Source organism: Moschus berezovskii, chromosome 17, assembly GCF_049115385.1.
Source record: "Moschus berezovskii isolate FMDL1 chromosome 17, NW_MosBer_1.0, whole genome shotgun sequence".
Classification (NCBI taxonomy): domain Eukaryota; kingdom Metazoa; phylum Chordata; class Mammalia; order Artiodactyla; family Moschidae; genus Moschus; species Moschus berezovskii.
The window spans coordinates 78,458,996-78,486,950 of record NC_142476.1 but is presented as its reverse complement, the minus strand read 5'-3'; the positions used below and the strand labels follow the sequence as shown (position 1 = coordinate 78,486,950).

Genomic DNA, 27,955 nt, shown 5'->3' with positions numbered 1-27,955 from the left:
ATCAGTCCTTCCAATGAATATTAAGGGTTGATTTCCTTTAGGATTGACTGGTGTGATCTACTTGCTGCCAAAAAGACTCTCAAAAGTCTTCTCACCACCATAGTTCAAAAGCATCATTTCTTTGATGCTCAACTTTCCTTATGGTCTAACTCTCACATCCATATCCATACACAACTACTGGAAAAACCATAGCTGTGACTATACAGGCCTTTGTTGGCAAAGTGATGTCTCTGCTTATTAATACACTGTTTAGGTTTAAACATCTTTTAATTTCATGTATGATAATAGTTAAACCATGTAAGAATGGTAAGAGAGTCATTGTGAAAGCATTTCAGGTGGAAAAAATTAGGAAAAAACCTCATGGATTGTTGTGTTATTAGATTCTGGGGTTTTTGTTTGGGTTTTTTGTTTGTTTGTTTGTTTTTCCTTTTTTTTTTTCCCCATGCAGAGGATTCCTCTGGGCTTTGCTTCTGCTGCTGCTAAGTTGCTTCAGTCATGTCCAACTCTGTGTGACCCCATAGACGGCAGCCCACCAGGCTCCTCTGTCCCTGGGGTTCTCTAGGCAAGAATACTGGGGTGGGTTGCCATTTCCTTCTCCTTCTCTGGGCTTTAAGCACTCTCATTCTCCTGAAGTCAAATGTTTTAAATTACACCGTCTCTTACAGGCAGAAGAGACTGTATAAGTTAGCAAGATGTGTTGGTCCACACTTGTTAGATGTATAATTAGGAACGAAATACTTGTGAAAGGCCTTATAAATTGACCTTATAAAATTACATAAAAGAGTGTCTCTTTTACAAAATATACTTTTCACTGAAATCTCCAAGTTGGGTTCCTCATTCTTCTAAATCTTCCTAACTTCAAATTCAGGGCTTAGGTTCATTGTATTATTTTCCCTACTTCCCTAACCTTGTCATTTCTCCCCCTCAGGGACATTTTAGACTAACTGATGAATCAGTAAACGTTTGCTTCTGCTTTCTCCACGATCCAGGGAATGTTGACAATTTGCAGTATTGTTCTTTACAGCATTGGACTTTACTTTCACCATCAGGCACATCCACAAGTGAGTGTTGTTTCCATTTGGCCCAGCCACTTCATTCTTTCTAGAGCTATTAGTAATTGCCCTCTACTCTGCCCCAGTATATGTTGGACACCTTCTGACCTGGGGGGCTTAACTTCCAGTGTCATATCTTTTTGCCTTTTCATGCTATTTATGCAGGTTCTCATGGCAGGAATACTGGAGTGGTTTGCCATTCTTTTCTCCAATGGACCATGTTTTGTCAGAACTCTTCACTATGACCTGTTCATCTTGGGTAGCCCTACACAGCATGGGTCATGGCTTCATTGAGTTATGCAAGACTGTACCCCATGTCAAAGCTGTACAGACAACATTTGATCTGTGTTTTCCGGGTCTTTCTTCTTGAATTATAGAAACGATTAGCCATACCACAGTGGATATTTTCACTTGATATGTGCAAACAAATCAAATTTAAAATATCTGAAATAGAGCCATCATCATACCTTCCAAGCTTCTTCTCTTTTAGTTCTGTGTATCACATAAAATAGCAACAACCAATACTCATTTTCTCAAGCCAGAAATCTGAGAGTTGCTTTGTTGCCTCCTACTGCTAATTATCATAAGTTATATTTACTTTACCTCTTCCTGTAAACCACTTTCCATTCCACTGCCACTCTGCTGGTCCATAACACAATCATCTATTTTCTGGATTATTGCAAATTGGTTCCTCCTGGTTAATCCCCAGTTTACTCTTTCTATTTATAATGTGTTCTTCAAACTGCACCTTGACTTACATTTTTTAAATGAATATATGATTATGTCCTTTCTCCTTACAAGTTCTTTAGAAGCTTCCCGTTCTCTTCTGGCTAAAAGTAAAAAGTCCTGAATACTGCTTGCAATGCCCTGTGTGATTTGTTCTCTGCTCACTATTCTATTTTTATCTCCTGTCAGGTAGAAAACTGCCTCACACATTTATGATCGATTTTGAAATAAATGCATGTTCCCAGCTAGAGAGAGTTCAGTAATTTTATTTGAAGGAATTTTGCTCATTCCTGGAATGAATACTTTTAAACTTTTAGTCATTGAAAATGAGTTCGGCAAAGATAGCTAAGGAATGACTTCATTTTTAAAACATCACCTCAGCATGACATTTCTCTAAGATGGAACATAATAATTTAGTCCACTTATGACAAATGTTTTTTTAAAGATATTCATCACTGTAAAGGACATTCTAAATGGGTCCTTGTTTTGAAGAATGCTTTCTATTTAGCTTCAGACTCTTTACTTAATCCATATTTAAAAGGAGCTCAAAACATGAACTCAAATACAACTCAATCACCAAAAAAAGGGAATTGGACAAAATTGGTTAATTGGTTAATATATGCTTGGAAATTTGTTTAGGTAGAAAAAAATGTCCCACATAGTCAGTATAAATTTAGAAATGAATGCATACTCCTGCCATGTAAGAAATAAGAAATTAAAAAAAAAAAAAACTTGTTTTATAAATGTAAAGCATTAACATTGATGGATTAATTTAATTCCAGTAATTATGCACTTACTAACTTCTTTAATGTTTACTTCTTTGTGGAAAAGTTATTTTATTATTTTACCAACAGTATTTAAACTATCATATAAGACATTTGCTAATAATATGCAATAGTATGTAAACTAAGGAATGTACATCAAGAACTTTATTTTTTTAATTTTTAATTCCTTTAAAAATCTTTTTATTTTATATTGCAGTATAGTTAATTAACAATGTTGTGTTTGTTTCAGGATTACAGCAGAGTGATTTAGTTATACATATATATGTTTCTATTCTTTTTCAAATTCTTATCCCTTTTAGGTTATTACAGTATATTGAGTAGAATTCCTTGTGCTATACAGTAGGTCCTTGTTGGCTATTTGTTCTCTATATTTTTTAAATTAATTTTATTGGTCTATTATGACATCCAGTCTCATAACTCCATGGCAAATAGAAGAGAAAAAAGGTGAAACAGTGACAGATTTTATTTTCTTGGCCTCCAAAATCACTGCAGACAGTGTCTGCAGCCATACAATTAAAAGATGTTTGTTTTTTGAAAGGAAAGCTATGGAAAACTTAGACAGGGAATTAAAAAGCAGAGCCTTCACTTTGCTGACAAAGGTCTATACAGTCAAAGCTAGTTTTTCCAGTCATCATGTATGGATGTGAAAGTTGGACCATAAAGAAGCCTGAGCACTGAAGAATTTATGCCAAAGAATTGGTGCTGGAGAAGATTCTTGAAAGTCCTTTGGACTGCAAAGAGAACAAACCAATCAATCCTAAAGGAAATCAACCCTGAATATTCATTGAAAAGACTGATGATGAAGCTCCAATCATTTGGCCATGTGATGCAAAGCATTGACTCATTGGAGAATACCCTGATGCTGTGAAAGATTGAGGACCAGAGGAAAAGTGGGTAATAGAGGATGAGATGGTTGGATGGTATCACTGACTCATGGCATCCATGGACATGAGTTTGAGCAAACTCTGGGAGATAGTGAAGGACAGGGAACCCTGGATCCCTATAGTCCATGGGTTCCCAAAGAGTCAGACACAAATTAGCAACTAAACAACCATTGGAATATAGTTGATTTACAGTAGTGTGTTAGGTTCTGCTGTACAACTTACACAAATACCTATACCCACACACTTTTAGATTCTTTTCCTATATAAACCTTTACAGAATATTAAGTAGTGTTCCTCGTTCTATACAGATGGTTCTTATAAGTTATATGTTTTATGTATAGTAGTGTGTGTTTCAATCCCAATCTCCTAATTTATCCATTCTCCTCTTTCCTCCTTATGTGTGTTAGTCTACATTTGTCACTGTTTTTTTCATAAATAAGTTCATTTGTACAATTTTTTTAGATTTCACATGTAAGTGATATCATATATTTGTTCTTCTCTATCTCACTTCACTCATTATGGCAATCTCTGGGTCCATCCATGTTCCTGCAAAGGGCAGTATTTCCTCCTTTTCCATGACTTAGTAATATTCCATTGTATATATGTACCATATCTTTTTTAATCCATTTCTCTGTTGATGGACATTTAGGTTGCTTCCATGTCCTGGCTATTGCAAATAGTACTTCATTGAGGTGCATGTATCTTTTAAAATTATGGTTTTCTCTGGATATATTCCCAGGATTGGGATTGTAGAATCATATGAGAGCTCTTTTTTTAGTTTTTAAAGGAACCTCAGTAACGTTCTCCATAGTGGCTATACTACTGTGACATGTGATATGATCTAACTTGTGTATTAAAAATATCATAGTGGCTGTACCAATTTGCATCCCCACCAACACTGTAGGAAGGTTCACTTTTCTTCACTTCCTCTCCAGCATTTATTGTTTGCTGGAGAATCAAGAAAAAAAGCAAAAAAAAATTTGATAATCACCATTCTGACTGATGTGAAGTGATACCTCATTGTAGTTTTAATTTGCATTTCTCTAACTCAAAAGCCTCTTGATGAAAGTGAAAGAGGAGAGTGAAAAGGTTGGCTTGAAGCTCAACATTCAGAAAACAAAGATCATGGCATCTGGTCCCATCACTTCATGGGAAATAGACGGAAAAACAGTGGAAACAGTGTCAGACTTTATTTTTTTGGGCTCCAAAATCACTGCAGATGCTGATTGCAGCCATGAAATTAAAAGACGCTTGCTCCTTGGAAGGAAAGTTATGACCAACCTTGATAGTATATTAAAAAGCAGAGACATTACTTTGCCAACCAAGGTCCGTCTAGTCAAGGCAATGGTTTTTCCCGTGGTCATGTATGGATGTGAGAGTTGGACTGTGAAGAAAGCTGATCGCCGAAGAATGGATGCTTTTGAACTGTGGTGTTGGAGAAGACTCTTGAGAGTCCCTTATACTGCAAGGAGATCCAACCAGTCCATTCTAAAGGAGATCAATCCTGGATGTTCATTGGAGGGACTGATGCTAAAGCTGAAACTGCAATACTTTGGCCACCTCATGCGACGAGTTGACTCACTGGAAAAGACTCTGATGCTAGGAAAGGTTGTGGGCGGGAGGAGAAGGGGACGACGGAGAATGAGATGGCTGGATGCCATCACCGACTCTGTGGACATGAGTTTGAGTGTACTCCGGGAGTTGGTGATGGACAGGGAGGCCTGGCGTGCTGTGATTCATGGGGTCGCGGAGAGTCGGACACGACTGAGCGACTGAACTGAACTGAACTGAATAATTTGTGGAGTTGGGAGTCTTTTCATGTGCCTTTTAGTCATCTATGTATCTTCTTTTGAGAAATGTCTATTTAGATCTTCCAATTTTTTAAAGGGATTTGGTTGTTGCTGTTGTTGTTATTGAACTGCATGAGCTATCTATATATTTTGGAGATGAATACCTTGTCAGTTGGTTGCATTGTTGCAAAAAATTTCTCCCATTCTGTGGGCTGTCTTTTCGTTTTATTTATGACTTCCTTTGCTGTGCAAAAATTTTTAAGTATAATTAGGTCCCATTGGTTTATTTTTGTTTCATTTTCATCATTCTAGGTGGTGGATCAAAAAAGATCTTGCTAAAATATATGTCAGAGGGCTTCTTCCTATGTTTTCCTGTAAGAGTTTTATAGTACTTTGTCCTACATTTCAGTCTTTAATTCACTGTTTAATTTTGTGTATGGTGTTTAAGCTTCCGTTGTGGCTCAGCTGGTAAAGAATCTGCCTGCAACTCAGGAGACATGGGTTCGATCCATAGGTTGGGAAGATCCCCTGAGAAGGGAAAGGCTACCCACTCCATTATTCTGGCTTAGAGAATTCCACTGACTGTATAGTCTACAGGATCTCAAAGAGTTTGATACAACTGAGTGAATTTCACATGGTGTTCTAATTTCATTCTTTATATGTAGCTGTCCAGTTTTCCTAGCACCGCAACTTACTGAAGGCAGTGTCTTTTCTCCATCGTATATTCTTTCCTCCTTTTTATAGATTAGGTGACCATAGGTTCCTGGGTTTACCTCTGGGCTTTCTATCCTATTCTGTTGATCTAGATTTCTTCTTTTTGTGCCAGTACCATACAGTTGTGATTACTGTAGCTTTATAGTACAGTCTGAAGTCAGGGCAAGTGATTCCTTTAATTTTGGAAAAAAAAATTAAACTTTAAAATTTAAGGGAAGATATCAAAAAGAGATATCATAATTTCTTAGAGGAAATTAAAATCACATTCACCATAGCTGGTGCATGGGCTTCCCTGGTGGTTCAGACAGTGAAGCATCTGCCTGCAATGTGGGAGACCTGGGTTTAATCTCTGGGTTGGGAAGATCCCCTGTAGGAGGGGATGGAAACCCACTCAGTTTTTGTGCCTGGAGAATCCCTAAGGACAGAGGAGCCTGGCAGGTTGCAGTCCATGGGGTCACAGAGTCAGACACAACTGAGTGACTAAGCACACACCTCATAGGTTGTGCATAGTTTCAGGAGAGTAGATGTTATGGGGGACATTTGTTTCAAGGCAGTGGTATTTATGTGGACAAAAAGCCATATAATTGATTTCTGGAATGAATGGAAGTTTTGTTGTTGTTGTTCAGTCTCCCAGTCATGTTCAACTCCTTGAGACCCCATGGACTACAGCACACCAGGCTTCCCTGTCCCTCACCATCTCCTGGAGTTTGCCCAAGTTCATATTCATTGCATCAGTGATGATGTCCAGCCATCTCATCCTCTGACACCTCTTCACCTGCCCTCAATATTTCCCAGCATCAGGGACTTTTCCAATGAGTCGTCTATTCACATCTGATGATCTAAACACTGAAGCTTCACTTTCAGCATCAGTCCTTGCAGTGAATATTCAGCGTTGATCTCCTTTAAGATGGACTGGTTTGATCTCCTTGCTGTCCAAAGGACTTTCAGGAATCTTCTCCAGCACCATAATTTGAAGGCATCAATGCTTTGGCATTCCGCCTTCTTTACAGTCCAGCTCTCACAACTATACGTGACAACTGGGAAAATCATAGCCTCGACTATACAGACTTTTATTGGCAGAGTAGTGTCTGTTTTTTCAACACACTGTCTAGGTTTGTCATCATTTTCCTGCCAAGAAGCAATCATCTTCTAATTTCATAGCTGCAGTCACTGTCCGCAGTGACTTTGACACCCAAGAAGAGGAAATCTGTCACTACTTTCACCTTTTCCCCTTCTATTTGCATGCAGTAATGGGGCCGGATGCCATGATCTTAGTTTTTTAAGTAAGTCTTAAGCCGGCACTTTCACTATCCTCCTTCACCCTCATCACGAGTCTCTTTGGTTCCTCTTTGCTTTCTGTCATGAGAGTGGTATCATCACATATCTGAGGTTGTTGATGTCTTTCCACGTTGATGTATGGAAGTAGGCCTTTCCAAATGACGACCTTCCAGGCTAACAGCTAAAGGAGGACGATGGAATGAATGTGAAGTTTTGGTTTAGAAGATATGGAAAAGCTCCTCATTAGAACTCATATATTGTATGAGCCTTTTGACCTATCTCCACCTGGATCAGCCATATGTCTAACTGGATAAAACTCCAGCAGTTTTCTGCCATAATGAAATGGTTTTTAGATTGATGCCTCTTGCCAAGGAAGGAAAAACAAAGGAGTGTAACAATCCACCCTTTATCTTCATCCCTGGAATTAATCTTATGTTGAAATAAAATTTTCTCTTCTTTTGAACGATCATTATGTCTCATATCTGTTCATGGCAATCAAAATAAGCAATACTTGTGATTATTTCAAATATTTGATTTCTTTAGTGTCTTTGTGAAATAGATTTTCTTTGAGAGTTTTCACTAAATAAAGTGTATGTGATTCCAAACTTTAAGAAAGCAGTGTGTTTGAATTGCAAAGACAATATTTCCTCCAATTATTTAATCAAGAAAAATGCCTGTAAATTACTTTTGAGTAATAAGCCACTTGTTTTTTAAGTGTCCTTATTGTATGTTTGTGTTTTTTTAAATGCATTTGCTAATTTTAGGTTTTTATTCTAATGGCAAAAATAAATGGTTTAATTAAAATGTTAAATTATTTTTAAATGTCTCTAATTTTTTTCTTATTGTTATAAAATATATCCTATTTATTAATACACTGTTGTGTATAATAGTTTATCTTCATTGAAAAGCATCACAGGTTTCATTATGTTCACATATTACATTGAAAAAATTGCACACAAGGTATATAACAAAAACAAACATATTTACAATATATACCAAGCACTCTGCTAAGTACCTGACATACATTAACTCCTGTAATTCTAGTGACAATCCTTCAAGATAGAAACTAGATACAATAGCCCCCATAGGGAGATGAGTAAACTGAAGAGCAAAGATCATGTGCCTGGCCCAAGGTCACTCAGCTGCATATTAGCAGAACTGGAAGTTGAAATTATGCATTAAGGCCTCAGAGTCTTCACTCTTAACTACCATTCTCTCACTCCCCACGCCCCCCCCCACCCCCGCTCCTCACCTTTTTAGTTCACTTTGCAGAATGCTTCTTTCAGTCAGTTCAGTTCAGTCACTCAGTCGTGTCCGACTCTTTGTGACCCCATGAATCACAGCACGCCAGGCCTCCCTGTCCATCACCAACACCCGGAGTTCACTCAAACCCACCTCCATCGAGTCGGTGATGCCATCCAGCCATCTCATTCTCTGTCGTCCCCTTCTCTTCCCGCCCCCAATCCCTCCCAGCATCAGAGTCTTTTCCAGTGAGTCAACTCGTCGCATGAGGTGGCCAAAGTAATGGAGTTTCAGCTTTAGCATCAGTCCTTCCAATGAACACCCAGGATTGATCTCTTTTAGAATGGACTGGTTGGATCTCCTTGCAGTACAAGGGACTCAAGAGTCTTCTCCAGCACCACAGTTCAAAACCATCAATTCTTCGGTGATCAGCTTTCTTCACAGTCCAACTCTAACATCCATACATGACCACTGGAAAGACCATAGCCTTGACTAGACAGACCTTGGTTGGCAAAGTAATGTCTCTGCTTTTCAATATGCTATCTAGGTTGATCATAACTTTCCTTCCAAGGAGTAAGCGTCTTTTAATTTCCTGGTTGCAATCAGCATCTGCAGTGATTTTGGAGCGCAAAAAAATAAAGTCTGACACTGTTTCCACTGTTTCCCCATCTATTTGCCATGAAGTGATGGGACCAGATGCCATGATCTTCGTTTTCTGAATGTTGAGCTTGAAGACAACATTTTCACTCTCCTCTTTCACTTCCATCAAGAGGCTTCTTAGTTCCTCTTAACTTTCTGCCATAAGGGTGGTGTCATCTGCATATCTGAGGTTATTGATATTTCTCCTGGCAATCTTGATTCCAGCTTGTGCTTCTTCCAGCCCAGCGTTCCTCATGATGTACTCTGCAAAAAGTTAAGTAAGCAGGGTGACAATATACAGCCTTGATGTACTCCTTTTCCTATTTGGAACCAGTTTGTTGTTCCATGTCCAGTTCTAACTGTTGCTTCCTGACCTGCATACAGGTTTCTCAAGAGGTTGGTCAGGTGGTCTGGTATTCCCATCTCTTTCACAATTTTCCACAATTTATTGTGAACCACTGTGGATACTTAGGTTGCTTCCTTATACTGGCTACTGTAAGTAATGCTGCTATTAATTTGGGGTCCATATTTAAGCTAGTGTTTTCATTGTCTTCAGATATATACCCAGATGTGGAACTGCTAGATCATATGGTAGCTCTATTTTTATGAGGAATCACCATACTGTACTGACTTATATTTCCACTGACATTGTGCTAGGGTTCCCTTTTCTCCACATCTTCTTCAGCATTTGATACTTTCTGACTTTATGATAGTCGTCATTATGGTAGGCATGAGATTATGTCTTATTGTGGGTTTGATTTGCATTTCTCTGATGACCAGCAATTTTGAGAATATATTAATGTGCCTGTTGGTCATCTGTATACTTTGCTTAAAAAAAAAGTTTATTCAGGCTCTTTGCCCATTTTTAAAAATCAATTTGTTTGTTCTGTACTAGATGATTATATATTTTGCATATTAACCCCTAATTGGTTGTATCATTTGCAAATATTGTCTTCCACTCACTAAGCTGTCTTTTCATTTTGTAAATGGTTCCCTTTGCTGAGTGAAAACTTTTGTTTAATTAGGTCCCATTTGGCTTTTCTTTTGGTTTGTTTGCTTTTGTTTCTTTTGCTTTGGGAACAGATGCAAAAATATATTGCTATGATTTATATGAAAGTGTTCTGACTCTGTTATTTTCTAGGATTTTTATGGTTTCAGATCTTACATTCAAGTGTTTAATCTAATTTGAGTTTATTGTATATAGTGTGATAAAATGTTCTAATGTCATTCTTTTACATGTAGCTTTCCAATTTACCCAGCAACACTTACTGCCTTTTCTCTGTTTTATATTCTTGACTACTTATTGGCAGGTTAATTGACCATAAATGCAGGGGTTTATTCCTAGGCTCTCTTTTCTGTTCTACTGATTTATGTACAAATTTTGTGATGGTACGAGGCTGTTTTGATTACTGTAGCACTGCAATATTCTGTGACATCAATGACTGGGATATCTCCAGTTTTTTCTTTTTCTTTTTCTCAAGATTGATTTAGCAATTCTGAATCTTTTGTGGTTCCATGTAAATTTTAGGATTATTTATCCTAGTTCTGTGTAAAATGTCATGGGTAATGACATTTAATTCAATCCCTATCAAAAAAAAACTGATTGTACTAAATCTGTAGCTTGCTCTGGGTAGCATAGACATTTTAACAATAATTCTTCCAATTCATGAACTTAGGATATTGTCCCATTTCTTGGTTTCATCTTTAAACTCCATCATCAGTGTTTTATAATGTTCAGATATAGGTTTTTACCTTCTTGGTTAAATTTATTTCTAAGTATTCTATTCTTTTTTTTTTTTTTTAAGGGAACAGTCTCATCTTTATTTACTTAACTGTAATTTAAATAATCAGTCTCCATAATTTTTCTTTCTAGAAAGCTTTCTTCTTTATCAGCTATCATGTAGGTAAGGGAATAATTTTTCACCTTTCAAAAATGGAATGACAGATTTCAGCCTAAGTGTGATCAGTTCTGAATGGGTAATTACTTAGAGAAAGCAACAAACAGTAAGGCACATCAAACTTTGAAAGTGTTCACTTTGGAACATTAAAATAAGTGGTAGGTAAATACAGAAAAATATATAATCACCACTTCTCAGCTTTTTATCAATCCCTTTGTTTCTCTTCTTCTAGAAGATTCTGTGAGCACTAGGCTGCTCTGATCAAAAGTGACTTCAATCCTCAAATATCATCATAGCTTCATTGTGCATTATCATGATTTCAGTAGATTCACACTCAAAACCTTTTAGTGCCAGAAATGCTTCAAGCCATAATGTTATTATACCCTTAGCTCTTATGGAGAGGTCTGGGCAAAATTTGCACAAGAAATTTATCATTTTAAGATGATCTCATAATTGCAGTAACACTTTTTTAAAGTAACCCTTTGGAAAATTTTTAAATGATACCCAAAGGCACTAGTTCACATAAGGGGTGAATGGCGCTGAAGGAAACAAAACAAAGCCATTGACTAGGTAAAGAGCACAAAAAAGGATATTAAAAGGAAAACTGTTAAGCTTTAAAGTTATTCTAAAAATGGCACTTTTCACGTTGGTAAAAAATGAAAGTGCTTTAAGATGAAATTTTTATGCATTATTTTAAAGCTGATCTTTAACCCCCTGAAAATAGGGGGTTATAAATGAGAACACTGATAAAGACTCTAAATCATAGTGGCAATAATAGTGGATGTTGCTAAAATGCTTTGTGTGTCTTTCTTTTTCTGTATTTTTAATGATGATAGACTTGTTTAATCTATACATATCATTAGTGAGATTTGATCTTCAATTCTTTACTAGAAAGTTACAGCTCATTTATTTTTTTTACATGTTCCTTTATATTTTATTTACCATAAACACTAAGAGAATACAGCAAACACTGGAGAAAAGCATTCTAATAATTTTGATGTAAGGTTTAACACTTAAAATTTTGATGCTTGCTCCCCCCCACCCCAATTTAACATGCAGGTATCATTTATTTCCAGATGCAGTGATTGTAGAGCATTACATTCTCTTGAAAGTTTTATAACAGAGTATCCTTGCCCTGTAACTTAAAACAATTTCATAAACTATGTATAATCGTGGTATAATACCATCATTCAAAGAGTTCCCCAAATGGCTATATTCACACAATATTAAAGTCTGAGTTTTTAAAACATCATCTCAATAAGCCAAACCACAGAAACCCAGGTTCTAGTTTTAAATGTGTTTATGAAGACTGCTGCTGAGCTCAAAGCATGCAGATGTTAAATTGCATCATTGGACCTACTGAAGGAGTTTCAGTATCCAGCTTCATCTAGGTGGTCATGAACATGAACATCTACAGCTCATTTAAAATAGCTGGTAGATACAGAAAGCATAAATATACAGTAAGTTTAAACACTGATTGTACTAAATGCAACAATACAAAGAAGCAAACAGAACACAAATGGTAACACAATAAAACTGTATTACATTTGTGCTTCAAATATTACAATACATTATATACAATAGTCCAAAATAAACATCTCATGCCAAGTGACACAAAAAGACGAATAGCAAGCAAAAAAATCCAGCAATATATACATTACTTTTTTCTTTAATAATAAACATTCAACTCTGAACTGGGGCAATTTCACTACATACAGATGCAGTCCGTCTTTTATTCCATATAACCATCCTGCTTTCCTATATCTACGCTATTCAGTTGGTTCCCGTGTCAATTCTTATACACACGTGGAGCAAAAAAGATAAAAGAATGTAGTGCTTTGTATTCTTAATGGGGTGATGTTGATAGATCAGCGAACCTGGGGTGCATAACCTTCTTTCATTAAACCTTCCTCGTAGTCCGTCTGGCAAAGGATCATGTTATTCTTTAGGAAAAATTTGTCTCCAACACAAAATCTCTGATTACAAAGCTGACATGCAAAGCAGTCGAGGTGGTAAACATTGTCCTTAGCGCGCATCACCATCTCAAAGGCAGGGATAAGCTTACTACAAGCAGCACAGTTTCCCGTTACTCCGAAGAGCCTCAGATAGTCTCTGCGACAAAGGATAAGGTTAGCTTTCGTGTACAGGGTAGAACCCACTTCTCCCAAACGGCAGTCACAGCAGGCACACTTCAGGCAGCCCTCATGCCAGTATTTGTCCAATGCCTTTAGCAGATACTGGTCCTTGATCTTTCGGTTGCAGCCAGCACAACCTTTCGGCTTGGTGTCTGGCTGGACTGAGAGCATTTGTATACCTTGGCTCAAAGGAGATTTCCCACCAGAAAATAGTTTATCTATTTGTATCTCTATTTCTAAATACGTCTTCAAGTTTTCAGCTTGTCTCTTTCTTTAAAACACACCTCACAGATTACTTTTGTGTTCGGGTGTTCAATAACGATTGCTGTGGCGTCCCAAAGATGTTTGTGTTGTATTGCCGTCTCTCTCTCTCTCTCTTTTTTTAAGGGCAGCAGACAGGTTGTGAGTGGGGGAGGAGGCCAAGGAGAACCCACCCTGAAGGTCCAGGTGTCGTACAAGGTCTCAGTCAAGGGAAGGACGGAGTGGCTAATACCCCCACCACACACACTCCGACCATCGCTCTTCGAAATTCAGCCACACAAATGACAAGAAGCCTCTGCCTTCCTGTCTTTCTTAGGTGCTTCTCTCTCTTTCCCACTTTCTTCCCGAACTGCATACAAAACCTGACTGGGCCAGCGAGGCTCCTCCAGTATTTAAACACCTCGCCAGGTCCCTAGTTAGCAGCTTCCTTCAGCTCATCCAAGAAGCTGACAAGTACTGTTAGAGGAGGCTGTACATGTTGCTCTAATGGACCTCATTAAGTTCTACTTACAGATGTTCTCTTAACATAATTGATCTTTAAGTATTCTATTCTATTTCATGTAATTTTCATCTGGATTGTTTTCTTGTTTTCTCTTTTTGATAGCTCATGATTAATGTTTAGAAAAAAGCAATGTATTTCTTTATATTAATTGTGTTTCCTGCAACTTTAATGAATTTATTAGTTCTGAGAATTTTCTTCGTAGAGATGTTAGAGTTATCTTTATGTAGCATCATGACATCTCCATATAGTGACAGATTTAATTCTTCCCTTCTGATTTGGATGACTTTTACTTCTTTTTCTTGTCTGAATGCTGTGACTAGGATTTGCAGTACTAAGTCAAATAGAAGTGCAGAGAGTAACGGTTTTATTCCTGATTTTTTAAGAAAAGCTGAATTTTTTCCATGTTTGAGTATGATGTTAGCTGTAGGTTTGCTCTAAACCACCTTTATCATGTTGAAATATGTTCCCTCTATACTAATTTTGATGAGAGTTTTTATTGAAATAATGTTGGGTTTTTGTCAAATGTTTTTTCTTTTTCTATTGAAATGATTATGTGATTTTAATTCTTTTTTTATGAATGAGGTATATCACACTGATCCATGGATATTGAACAATACCTGCATCCTTGGAATAGATTCCACATGATCATGAATTCAGTTTGCTAATATTTTATTGAGGGTTATTGTGTCTATTTTCATCAGCAGTATCAATCTGTAATTTTCTTTTATTATTGTATCTTTGTCTGGCTTCACTATCAGGGTAATGCTGGCGCTGTAGAGTCAACTTGATTCCATACACTTCAATTTTTTTAAATAGTTTGAGAAGTATAGTTTTTAGCTCTTTTTTTAATATGTTTGGTAGAAGTCCTCTATGAAGCTATTTGGTCCTGGACTTTTGTTTGTTGGGAGTTTTTTGATTCCTAACTCAATTCCTCCACTAGTGATCAGTATGTTCAGATTGTCTATCTGTTCCTGATTCAGTCTTGCACAGTATCATTCCTTGCCAGTAGTGGGGAGCTGCCTCACAGAGCAAGGAGGGCTGTTGCAGGCACTCGGTGGGTCTGGGCAGGCTGTGGTGGGTTCAGCCTCAGATTCCAAGACTTCTGATACGCTGCTTGAGAAACAAAAGGGGCTGGAGCAGGGGACTTACTAAGCAGAAGCATACGTCAGAGAGGTCTTGGGAAACAGCCTTGAATCCTGCGCAGTTTCAGTCTAAATTCTCTGCCTTGTTTCAGGAGTAAGCAAGTGTGTGCCTATCTTTCACAGAGTCTGGGTTTCTTATAGCCATCCTATTAGTCCCACTGGTTTTCTAGTGAGCCAAGGGAATCGTCTTCCTGGTGTTGGACCCTTGGGCTGGAGTGTCCAGTGTATGGTTCAAACTGATCACTCCCCCAGGAGAATTTCCACCCGTGTAATCCTCCTCCTATTCCGTAACCCCTCCCATGGGCACAGATCCTGACACCATGTTTCTCTTCTCTTCATACCACATTCCATGTGAATATTTCTTACAGTCCTACTTGTATAAAAGTTTTTCTGCCAGTCTGCAGTTAGTATTCAGCAGGAGTCTCTCCATATGTAGATGTATTTTTGATGCATTCATGGGGGAGGTGAGCTCCAAGTTCTCCTACTCTACCTTCTTGATCTGAATCTCTTGCTTTGGTTTGCTTTCTCCTTAAAAGAAATGACTGATAAGTTCTGTTCAAACCTTACTTTTCAAATGGATATATGTATATACTGTATGTATATGTGTGTGTGTATATATATATATATATGTATGTACATATGTACATGTATACATATGTATATAACACTCTTGTGATACTGTGATTTATAGTAAATATATATTTAGTTTTTGTTAATGGTTTCTGACTCGGGGCTCCCAAAACTCTTGGGATTTCTTCAGAGTTGAGAATGATAAAGATGTCTTTGGTTACATTCATGAGGCAACTTTGAGAAAGCACTTTAAGTGGTTGCTGGTTGCTCCAGGAACCAAACTCATAACTTAATTAAAGGATTGGAAATTTCAGTCCCATTTCCCCCACCATCTGGGGAGGAAAGTGAGGGAGAAGGTGGGAGTTAGGTCATTGGCTATTTTCAAGAGATTTATCAATTGTGCCTGCATAATGAAGCCTTCATAAAGCCCAAAAGAACATGGTATGAAGATTTTTCATGGTGGTGAACAGGTGGAGATCTGGAGAGAGAGACATGTTTGGAGAGGACATGGATGTTCTGAGTCCTTTCCCCATAACTTGCCCTTTGCATCCCTTCCATCTGGTTATTCCCAAGTTATAACTTTTTGTAATGAACCAATAATCTAGCAAGTAAAACATTTTTCTGAGTTGTGTGACACTCTAGCAAACTTAACTCAAGTAGGATGTCACGGGAACCTCTGATTTGTAATCAATCAGAAGCACGGAACCAGGAACAAAGATGGCAGAGTAGAAGGATCTGTGCTCATTTTCTCCTGTGAGAACACCAAGATCACAACTAACTGCTGAGCAGCCATAGATAGGAAAATGTTGTATTCCACCCCCCCCACCCCAAAGATACCTAACATCCAAGGGCAAAGGAGAAGCCCCAATAAGATGGTAGGAGGGGAAAAGTTGCATTTAGCATCATACCTCAGACTGGCCAGAGACTCTTGGAGGGCACAAACAAAACCTTGTGCACACCAGGACTGAGGAAAAAGAGCAATGACCCCCATAAGAGACTGAACCAACCTGCCTTTGAGTGTCTGAGTGTCTCCTGCGGAGGCACAGGTCAGCAGTGACATGCCACAGGAACAGGGGTTCTGGCTGCAACAGACTTGGAAGACGCACCATCAGTCCTCTTGGAGGAGGTCGTCATTAGCTCCACTACAGAGCTGCTGAGCAGACGACCCACAAACTGGAGAACAATTATGCCAAAGAAGTTCTCGCACTGTTGTGAAATTCTAGGGCCCACAACAGATTTTGCAACCTGGGGATCAGTCAAAAGGACTGAGAACACACAAGGAAAGAGACTCTTGAAGGGTACAACAAAAATCTTTTACATACAGGACCCAGGAGAAAGGAGCAGTAACCCCACAAGAGACTGAGTCAGATTTGCCTGTGAGTGCCTGGGAGTCTCCTGTGGAGGTGAGGGCCAACAGTGGCCTTCCATGGGGTCAGGGGCATAAATTCAACAGTCCTAGGAGCCGCAGCATGCTGGCATAAGTCCTTTTTAAAGAGGTATTACTTCCATTACCCCTACCATAGTTTGACTTCAGGCCAAACTCCAGGAAAGAAACACAGCCTCATCCATCAGCAGACAATCGGACACGACTGAGCGACTGAACTGAACTGAATATTAATAAGTGTTCTAAATTAAAGTAAGGGATTCCCGAATCTATTCCTCCCCACTTATGCTACCTGCAGTCATTTTTCAGGACACCATTCAATACCGTGTGAAGCTGGTGACAAATATAGGTACAAACCTAATAAATAATTTTTAGGTGATAAAATATTTTAAACATTTGTTTCCCTTTCATTAAAAAAGTAAATATTTCTAAAACTAAAGGTGCTTTAGCTTGATCGTGACATCTAATAAAATCCTATACTCTGTTTATATAATATGTTTATGTTTCTATTGTTTATTTCGATGTAAGGTCCCTGGTGACTCAGACAGTAAAAAATCCACCTGCATTGTAGAACAGTTTTGAACTGTGGGTCATGAAGATCCCCTGGAAGAGGGCATGGAAACCCCACTCCAGTATTGTTGCCTGGAGAATCCCATGGACAGAGGATCATGGTGAGCTATGGTCCATGGGGCCTCTGAGTTGGACATGACTGAACAACTAACACTTTAACTTTGTCAAAGTTATAGGAAGGCAAAAAAATAAAAGAGAGTAATTCATCATTTAACATGCAGAAACTTTGAAATAGGAAGACATTTTACAATTGTTAGAGAAATCAAAGACAAATAGCAACTTTCCAGACTCTTGTGATGGTGTAGAAAATAATTGTGTATTTGAAATTTCAGATTGACTCTCTCCAGATGACTATATCCTCGATGATCCTATAATTCAAGAATTGATGAGTGAAATACACATTTCTAATAAGTAAAATAAAATACTTATTCTTAGTTATTCATGGTAATATTTTATCATGCATAATTTTAAATAAGTAATTATTAATGGAACTCATCTGTACGGTACTGTTGGCAATAACATTATTTTATACTTTTGTCAAACTCATAGAAATGTGTGCTACAGAGAAGAAACATTATAAAAATACATTTTAAAATGAGACTGTTGAAGACACAGTAATGAATGTACACTATGAAAAATGAAACTAATTTTATTACGAATATTTAACAAACTCATAGAATGTGATGGGAATGAGACCTGATTTTAACGTTTTTCTTTTAAAGGGGTACTTTTTTAAAAGTTAAAAAAGCTGGATATTTAAAGTCAAAAGACAAAAATAACTGTCCATGAATGGAATACTTTAGTTGGTAGATTTGCTTCTTACAGGTTTATATTTTTGCAGTTCTGGAGTTACTTTGCATATATATAATGATTGATCAGATAAGTATATATATATATATATATATATATATACACCATAATGATAATAAGGTTTCTCATTGTCAGACAGAAATTAAAAATAATCAAGAAGTGGAATGCTGGAATAAAACTTGTGGTTTCTGATTAGAATTAAATATTACATATGGAGACATTTAATTCAATATGTATATATGTATGTGTATATATATAAATGTATATATATATATAGAAAGATACAAACATAATGTAGATATATGTATATACATGGATTTGTATATATATATGCATGTATTTCCTAGTTAGCCCACTGAGTTTGGTTTCTTAAATGGTTTCTTAAAACCATTCTCAGATAAAAGAAGAATTGGAGTACTAATATTTTTTAAAATAACCATGTATCCAAACAGACATGAATAAATGATTGAATAAACAAATATATTTAGCAGAAGGAAAAGACACTCCTTACAGATAAATGTATACTTGAAGAAATGGAGAAGTAGAAGATCATGTTCAGTTAAGTTCAGTTCAGTTGCTCAGTCATGTCTGACACTTTGCAAGCCCATGAATCACAGCACGCCAGGCCTCCCCGTGCATTACCAACTCCTGGAGTTCACTCAAACTCATGTCCATCGAGTCAGTGATGCCATCCAGCCATCTCATTCTCTGTCATCCCCTTCTCCTCCTATCCCCAATCCCTCCCAGCATCAGAGTCTTTTCCAGTGAGTCAACTCTTCGCATGAGGTGGCCAAAGTATTGGAGTTTCAGCCTTAGCATCAGTGCTTCCAATGAACACCCAGGACTGATCTCCTTTAGGATGGACTGGTTGGATCTCCTTGCAGTCCAAGGGACTCTCAAGAGTCTTCTCCAGCACCACAGTTCAAAAGCATCAATTCTGGAGGACGGGAAGATGGCAGAGGAATAGGGTGGGGTGACCACTTTCTCCCCCACAAAATCAGCAAAAGAACTTTTGAACACTGAGTAAATCCCACAAAACAACTTCTGAATACTGGCAGAGGACATCAGGCACCCAGAAAAGCAGCCCATAGCCTTTGAAAGGAGGTAGGAAATAGTATAAAAGATAAAAAGAGAAACAAAAGAGGGAGGGACAGAGCTCCGACCCAGGAAGGGAGGCTTAAAAAAAAGAAAAAGAGAAGTTTCCAAACACCTGGAAACACGGGTGAGTCTGTGATGAGCCTTGGAACTTCAGAGGGCCACATCAGTTCAGTTTAGTTCAGTCGCTCAGTCGTGTCCGACTCTCCATGACCCCATGAATCACAGTACGCCAGGCCTCCCTGTCCATCACCAACTCCCAGAGTTCACTCAAACTCATGTCCATCGAGTCGGTGATGCTATCCAGCCATCTCATTCTCTGTCGTCCCCTTCTCCTCCCACCCCCAATCCCTCCCAGCATCAGAGTCTTTTCCAGTGAGTCAACTCTTCGCATGAGGTGGCCAAAGTATTGGAATTTCAGTTTTAGCATCAGTCCTTCCAATGAACACCCAGGATTGATCTCCTTTAGAATGGACTGGTTGGATCTCCTTGCAATCCAAGGGACTCTCAAGAGTCTTCTCCAGCACCACAGTTCAAAAGCATCAATTCTTCGGCGATCAGCTTTCTTCACAGTCCAACTCTCACATCCATACATGACCACGGAAAAAACCATAGCCTTGACTAGATGGACGTTGGTTGGCAATAATGTCTCTGCTTTTTAATATGCTGTCTATGTTGGTCATATCTTTCCTTCCAAGGAGTAAGCGTCTTTTAATTTCATGGCAGCAATCATCATCTGCAGTTATTTTGGAGCCCAAAAAATAAAGTCAGACACTGTTTCCACTGTTTCCCCCTCTATTTCCATGAAGTGATGGGACCAGATGCCATGATTTTCGTTTTCTAAATGTTGAGCTTCAAGGCAAACTTTTCACTCTCTTCTTTCACTTTCATCAAGAGGCCTTTGAGTTCCTCTTCACTTTCTGCCATAAGGGTGGTGTCATCTGCATATCTGAGGTTATTGATATTTCTCCCAGCAATCTTGATTCCAGCTTGTGCTTCTTCCAGACCAGCGTTCCTCATGATGTACTCTGCATATAAATTAAATAAGCAGGGTGACAATATACAACCTTGAAGCACTCCTTTTCCTATTTGGAACCAGTGTGTTCCATGTCCAGAAACATGTATGCAGGTCAGAGGGCCACATAACTGGGAGAAAAAAGACATAAATAATTAAAACCAACAGACTAAGTGCCGAGAGGAAACTCTCAGCGGAGAAGCAGTGCAGACGCCCGCACTCCCCACTAGCAGGCGGGGGCTGGGCAGGGAGGCACGGGCGGCAGAGCTTAGAGAGAGGACCAGGCCTGAATGCCCCTAGGGCAAGCTGAGGGCGCTAACGGGAGGCAGCTAAGCAGACTGTGCAGCAAAAAGCCCCAACCTAAGACTCCGCCAGTTCCGCTCACAGAACAAAGGACTGAGCAGAGCGAGCCGGCTGCAGGCGGCCCATCCCCCAGCCCTCGCTTGGACAGGCAGGGAGGGTGGCCAGCACCGGAAGGGGCAGCCGCGGCCCCAGAGAGGCTTCCCATACCAAGCGGAAGGCAGGCTTCATTGCTAACCAAGACTACTTGGGTTTGGGCCAGTCGATATCCACCTGAGAAGGTGTGCCAGGTGTACATCCAGAAAACTGAACAGAGGGGACCAGGGAGGTGATAAGTCGCAGTGACCATGCTCGCCAAACGCCTGGTCACCTGAGCTGCTTGGACTGGGGAAGGCACAAAACTCAGGGCCAGCCAAGTCTGCGCCTTTGTGGAGTACCCAAGGACCTGAACCTGAGCCACTCAGACCTGGGAAGCGCATACAACCCAGCGCCGGCCGCAGACAGCTCCCGGCAGAGCAACCTAGAGCCTGAGCAGCATAAACAGGGAAAGCACACACACCGCAAGCGGGAGCATTCCCAGAGTAGTCAAGACACTGCAAGCCCTCCCCACAGATGGCAGGGATATTTGTTAGCTGTTCCTCCCTCCCCATAGCAGGACTGAATAGGTGAGCTGAAAAAAGTGTATACCACCGCCCCCTGGTGTCAGGACGGGAATTAGACACTGAAGAGACCAGCAAACAGAAGAGCTTTTACAACAGAAGGAACTGCCTTGGAAGTAACAGAGGGAGAAGTCTTGAGCCTATTGCAAGAATAAGACTGAAAACCAGAGGCAGAGGCTTAAGTACAAATCCTGAGAACATCAGAGATCTCCTGTTCCAGGGAACATTAATTGATAGGTGCTCATCAAATGCCTCCATACATACACCGAAACCAGGCACCACCCAAGGATCACCAAGTTTCAGTGAAAGAGATACCACACAAATTCTCCAGCAACACAGAAGAATAGCACTGAGCTTCAATATACAGGCTGCCCAAAGCCACTCCAAATCCACTGACATCTCAAACTCATTACTGGACACTTCATTGCACTCCAGAGAGAAGAAATCCAGCTCCACCCACCAGAACACCGACACAAGCTTCCCTAACCAGGGAATTTGACAAGTCACCCATCCAACCCCACACACAACGAGGTAACTACATAATAAAGACAACTCCACAAACTGACAGAAGACAGAAAGGCCACCCCAAGCACAGCAATATAAGCAAGATGAAGAGGCAGACAGATACCCAGCAAGTAAAGGAACAGGATAAACGCCCACCAACACAAACAAAAGAGGAAGATATAAGGAACCTACCTGATAAAGAAATTCAAATTTTAATTGTGAAAATGATTCAAAATCTGGAAAGAAAAATGGAGTTACAGATAAATAAAGTGGAGAAAAGGATTGAGAAGGTGCAAGAAATGTTTAATAAGGAATTAGAGGAAATAAAAAAGAGTCAATAAACAATGAATAATGCAATAGATGAGATCAGAAACACTCTGGAGGGAACAAACAGTAGAATAACGGAGGCAGAAGACATGATAAGTGAGCTAGAAGATAGAATTGTAGAAATAAATGAAACAGAGACGGAAAAAGAAAAATGAATTAAAAGATGAGGACAATATTAGAGACCTCTGGGACAGTGTTAAACACCCCAACATTCGAATCATAGGAGTCCCAGAAGAAGAAGACAAAAAGAAAGACCATGAGAGAATACTTGAGGAGATAATAGTTGAAAATTTCTCTAAAATGGGGAAGGAAATAATCACCCAAGTCCAAGAAACCCAGAGAGTCCCTAAAAGGATAAATCCAAGGCCAAATATTCAAGACACATATTAATCAAATTAACAAAGATCAAACACAAAGAACAAATATTAAAAGCAGCAAGGGAAATACAACAAATAACACACAAGGGGTACCCATAAGAATAACAGTTGATCTTTCAACAGAAACTCTTCAGGCCAGGAGGGAATGGCAAGACATACTTAAAGTGATGAAAGAAAGTAACCTACAGCCCAGATTACTGTACCCAGCAAGGATCTCATTCAAATATGAAGGAGAAATCAAAAGCTTTACAGACAAGCAAAAGCTGAGAGAATTCAGCATCACCAAACCAGCTCTCCAACAAATACTAAAGGATCTTCTCTAGACAGGAAACACAGAAAGGGTATATAAACTCGAACACAAAACAATAAAGAAAATGGCAACGGGATCATACTTATCAACAATCACCTTAAATGTAAATGGGTTGAATGCCCCAACTAAAAGACAAAGGCTGGCTGAATGGATACAAAAACAAGACCCCCATATATGTTGTCTACAAGAGACCCACCTCAAAATGAGGGACACATACAAACTGAAAGTGAAGGGCTGGAAAAAGACATTCCACACAAATAGAGACCAAAAGAAAGCAGGAGTAGCAATACTCATATCAGATAAAATAGATTTTAAAACAAAGGCTGTGAAAAGAGACAAAGAAGGAAACTACATAATGATCAAAGGCTCAATCCAATAAGAAGATATAACAATTAAAATATTTATGCACCCAACATAGGAGCACCACAATATGTAAGACGATTACTAACAAGTATGAAACGGGAAATTAACAATAACACAATAATAGTGGGAGACTTTAATACCCCACTCACACCTATGGATAGATCAACTAAACAGAAAATTAACAAGGAAACACAAACTTTAAATGATACAATAGACCAGTTAGACCTAGAAGATCTCTATAGGACATTTCACCCCAAAACAATGAATTTCACCTTTTTCTCAAGCGCACTTGGAAACTTTTCCAGGATAGATCACATCCTGGGCCATAAATCTAGCCTTGATAAATTAAAAAAAAAATTGAAATCATTCCAAGCATCTTTTCTGACCACAATGCAGTAAGATTAGATATCAATTATGGGAGAAAACCTATTAAAAATGCCAACATAAGGAGGCTGAACAACACGCTGCTGAATAATGAACAAATCATAGAAGAAATCAAAAGAGAAATAAAAATATGCATAGGAATGAATGAAAATAAAAACACAACAACCCCAAACCTCTGGGACACTGTAAAAGCAGTGCTAAGGGGAAAATTCATAGCAATACAGGCACACCTCAAGAAACAAGAAAAAAGTCAACTAAATAACCTAACTCTACATCTAAAGAAACTAGAAAAGGAAGAAATGAAGAACCCCAGGGTTAGTAGAAGGAAAGAAATCGAAAAAATTAGCCAGAGATAAATGCAAAAGAAACAAAAGAGACCATAGCAAAAATCAACAAAGCCAAAAGTTGGTTCTTTGAGAAGGTAAATAAAATTGACAAACCAATAGCCAGACTCTTCAAGAAACAAAGGGAGAAGAACCAAATCAATAAAATTAGAAATGAAAATGGAGAGATCACAACGGACAACACAGAAATACAAAGGATTATTAGAGATTACTGTCAGCAATTATATGGCAATAAAATGAATAACTTGGAAGAAATGGAAAAATTCTTAGAAAAGTACAACTTTCCAAAACTGAACCAGGAAGAAATAGAAAATTGGAACAGACCCATCACAAGCACAGAATTAGAGGCTGTAATTAGAAATCTTCCATCTAACAAAAGCCCAGGTCCAGACGGCTTCACAGCTGAATTCTACCAAAAATTTAGAGAAGAGCTAACACCTATTCTACTCAAACTCTTCCAGAAAATTGCTGAGGAAGGGAAACTTCCAAACTCATTCTATGAGGCCACCATCACCCTAATCCCAAAACCTGGTAAAGACCCCACAAAAAAAGAAAACTACAGGCCAATATCACTGATGAACACAGAGGCAAAAATCCTTAACAAAAATTCTAGCAATCAGAATCCAACAACACATTAAGAAGATGATACATCATGACCAAGTGGGCTTTATCCCAGGAATGCAAGGATTCTTCAATATCTGCAAATCAATCAATGTAATACACCACATTAACAAACTGAAAAATAAAAATCATATGATTATCTCAATAGATGCAGAGAAAGCCTTCGACAAAATTCAACATCCATTTATGATAAAAACCCTCCAGAAAGTGGGAATAGAAGGGACATATCTCAACACAATAAAAGCTATATATGACAAACCCACAGCAAACATTATCCTCAATGGTGAAAAACTGAAAGCATTTCCCCTAAAGTCAGGAACAAGACAAGGGTGCCCACTCTCACCACTACTATTCAACATAGTTCTGGAAGTTTTGGCCACAGCAATCAGAGCAGAAAAAGACATAAAAGGAATACAAATTGGAAAAGAAGAAGTAAAACTTTCACTGTTCACTGATGACATGATCCTCTACGCAGAAAATCCTAAAGACTCTACCAGAAAACTACTAGAGCTAATCAATGAATACAGTAAAGTTGCAGGATATAAAATCAACACACAGAAATCCCTTGCATTCCTATACACTAATAATGAGAAAATAGAGAAATTAAGGAAACTATTCCATTCACAGTTGCAACGAAAAGAACTAAATACTTATTAATATATCTACCTAAGGAAACAAAAGACTTGTACCTAGGAAACTATAAAACACTAGTGAAAGTAATCAAAGAGGACACTAATAGATGGAGAAATATACTGTGTTAGTGGATTGGAAGAATAAATATTGTAAAAATGAGTATACTATCCAAAGTAATTTATACATTCAATGCAATCCCTAAAAAGCTGCCAAAAATATTTTTCACAGAACTAGAACAAATAATCTCACAATTTGTATGGAAATAAAAAAAACCTCAAGATAGCCAAAGCAATCTTGAGGAAGAAGAATGGAACTGGGGGAATTAACCTGCCAGATTTCAGGCTCTACTACAAAGCCACAGTCATCAGACAGTATGGTACTGGCATAAAGACAGAAATATAGATCAATGGAACAAAATAGAAAGCCCAGAGATAAATCCACGCACCTATGGACACCTTATCTTTGACAAAGGAGGCAAGAATATAAAATGGAGTAAAGACAGTCTCTTTAACAAGTGGTGCTGGGAAAACTGGTCAGCCACTTGTAAAAGAATGAAACTAGAACACTTCCTAACACCATACACGAAAATAAACTCAAAATGGATTAGAGAGCTAAATGTAAGACCAGAAACTATAAAACTCCTAGAGGAGAACATAGGCAAAACACTCTCTGACATAAATCACAGCAGGATCCTCCAAGACCCCACCTCCAAGAATATTGGAAATAAAAGCAAAAATAAACAAATGGGACCTAATCAAAATCAAAAGCTTCTGCACAGCGAAGGAAACCATGGGAGAAAATAATAGCAAATGAAACAACTGTCAAAGAATTAATCTCCAAAATATACAAGCAGCTCCTGCAGCTCAATTCCAGAAAAATAAATGACCCAATCAGAAAATGGGCCAAAGAACTAAACAGACATTTCTCCAAAGAAGACACAAAGATGGCTAACAAACACATGAAAAAATGCTCAACATCCCTCATAATCAGAGAAATGCAAATCAAAACCACAATGAGATACCATTTCACACCAGTCAGAATGGCTGCTATCCAAATGTCTACATGCAATAAATGCTGGAGAGGGTGTGGAGAGAAGGGAACCCTCTTACACTGTTGGTGGGAATGCAAACTAGTACAGCCACTACGGAGAACAGTGTGGAGATTCCTCAAAAAACTGGAAATAGAACTGACATATGATCCAGCAATCAGACTCCTGGGCGAACACACTGAGGAAACCAGAATTGAAAGAGACACATGTACTCCAATGTTCATTGCAGCACTGTTTATAATAGCCAGGACATGGAAGCAACCTAGATGTCCATCTGCAGATGAATGGATAAGAAAGCTTTGGTACATATACACAATGGAGTATTTTTCAGCCATTAAAAAGAATGCATTTGAACCAGTTCTAATGAGGTGGATGAAATTGGAGCTTATTATACAGAGTGAAGTAAGCCAGAAAGAAAAACATGAATACAGCATACTAACGCATATATATGGAATTTAGAAAGATGGTAACCTTAATCCTGTATACGAGACAGCAAAAGAGACATAGGTGTATAGAACAATCTTTGGGACTCTGTGGGAGAGGGTAAAGGTGGGACGATTTGGGAGAATGGCATTGTAGCATGTATATTATCATACGTGAAATGAATCACCAGTCCAGGTTCGACGCATGATACAGGATGCTCGGGGCTGGTGCATGGGGATGACCTGAGGGAGGATATGGGGAAGAGGGAGGTGGGAGGGGGGTTCAAGAAGGGGAACACATGTACACCCGGGGCGGATTCATGTCAATGTATGGCAAAATCAACCAATATATTAATGTAAAGTAATTTGCCTCCAATAATAAAAAAACAAAAGCATCAATTCTTCAGTGCTCAGCTTTCTTCACAGTCCAACTCTCACATCCACACATAACCACTGGAAAAACCGTAGCCTTGACTAAAAGGACCTTTGTTGGCGAAGTAATCTCTCTGCTTTTTAATATGCTTTCTAGGTTGGTCATAACTTTACTTCCAAGAGTAAACGTCTTTTAATTTCATGGCTGCAATCAGTTAGGGCATTATAATAATAAATGCTGGAAGCAAAATCCACTCATGAATGCTAAACTTAGTGAAATTTGAAGAATAGAGAATTTTCATAGAGACAAAGTTTAATTCATATAATTTAATAAAATCTGTGTTTTGTTTTAACACATTACCACGCATTTCTAACATACTCCTCTAGGAGATGAAGCTTTGCTTCCCTCCCCTTGAATGTGATCTACACTTAGGGATTTGTTTCTAAAAAACAAGGTATAGGAAGGAAATGAGTAATTTTTTAGAAAAGAAACCTGGAAGATGCTACCTGAATTGAGTGAGCAAATTCAGCAACACCTATAGTAAGTCACACTGATCTATGCATCCGTTGATGTGATGCAAAATGAAGGCTCTTCACCTCTGTGGTCTTCTACAGAATCTGTATTCCATCACCAATCCCGGAGCTTACTCAAACTCATGTCCATTGAGTCAGTGATGCCATCCAACCATCTCATCCTATGTCATCCCATTCTCCTTCTGCCTTCAATCTTTTCCAGCATCAGGGTCTTTTCAAATGTGTCACTTCTTTGACACAGGTGGCCTAAGTATTGGAGTTCCAT

The 27,955-nt window shown here is 38.6% G+C and overlaps 1 pseudogene; it reads right to left on the bottom strand.

Annotated features, from left to right (window-relative positions):
* Positions 1-12,866: 12,866 nt before the first annotated feature.
* On the bottom strand, positions 12,867-13,314 carry LOC129551117 (LIM domain only protein 3 pseudogene; annotated as a pseudogene).
* Positions 13,315-27,955: the final 14,641 nt, after the last annotated feature.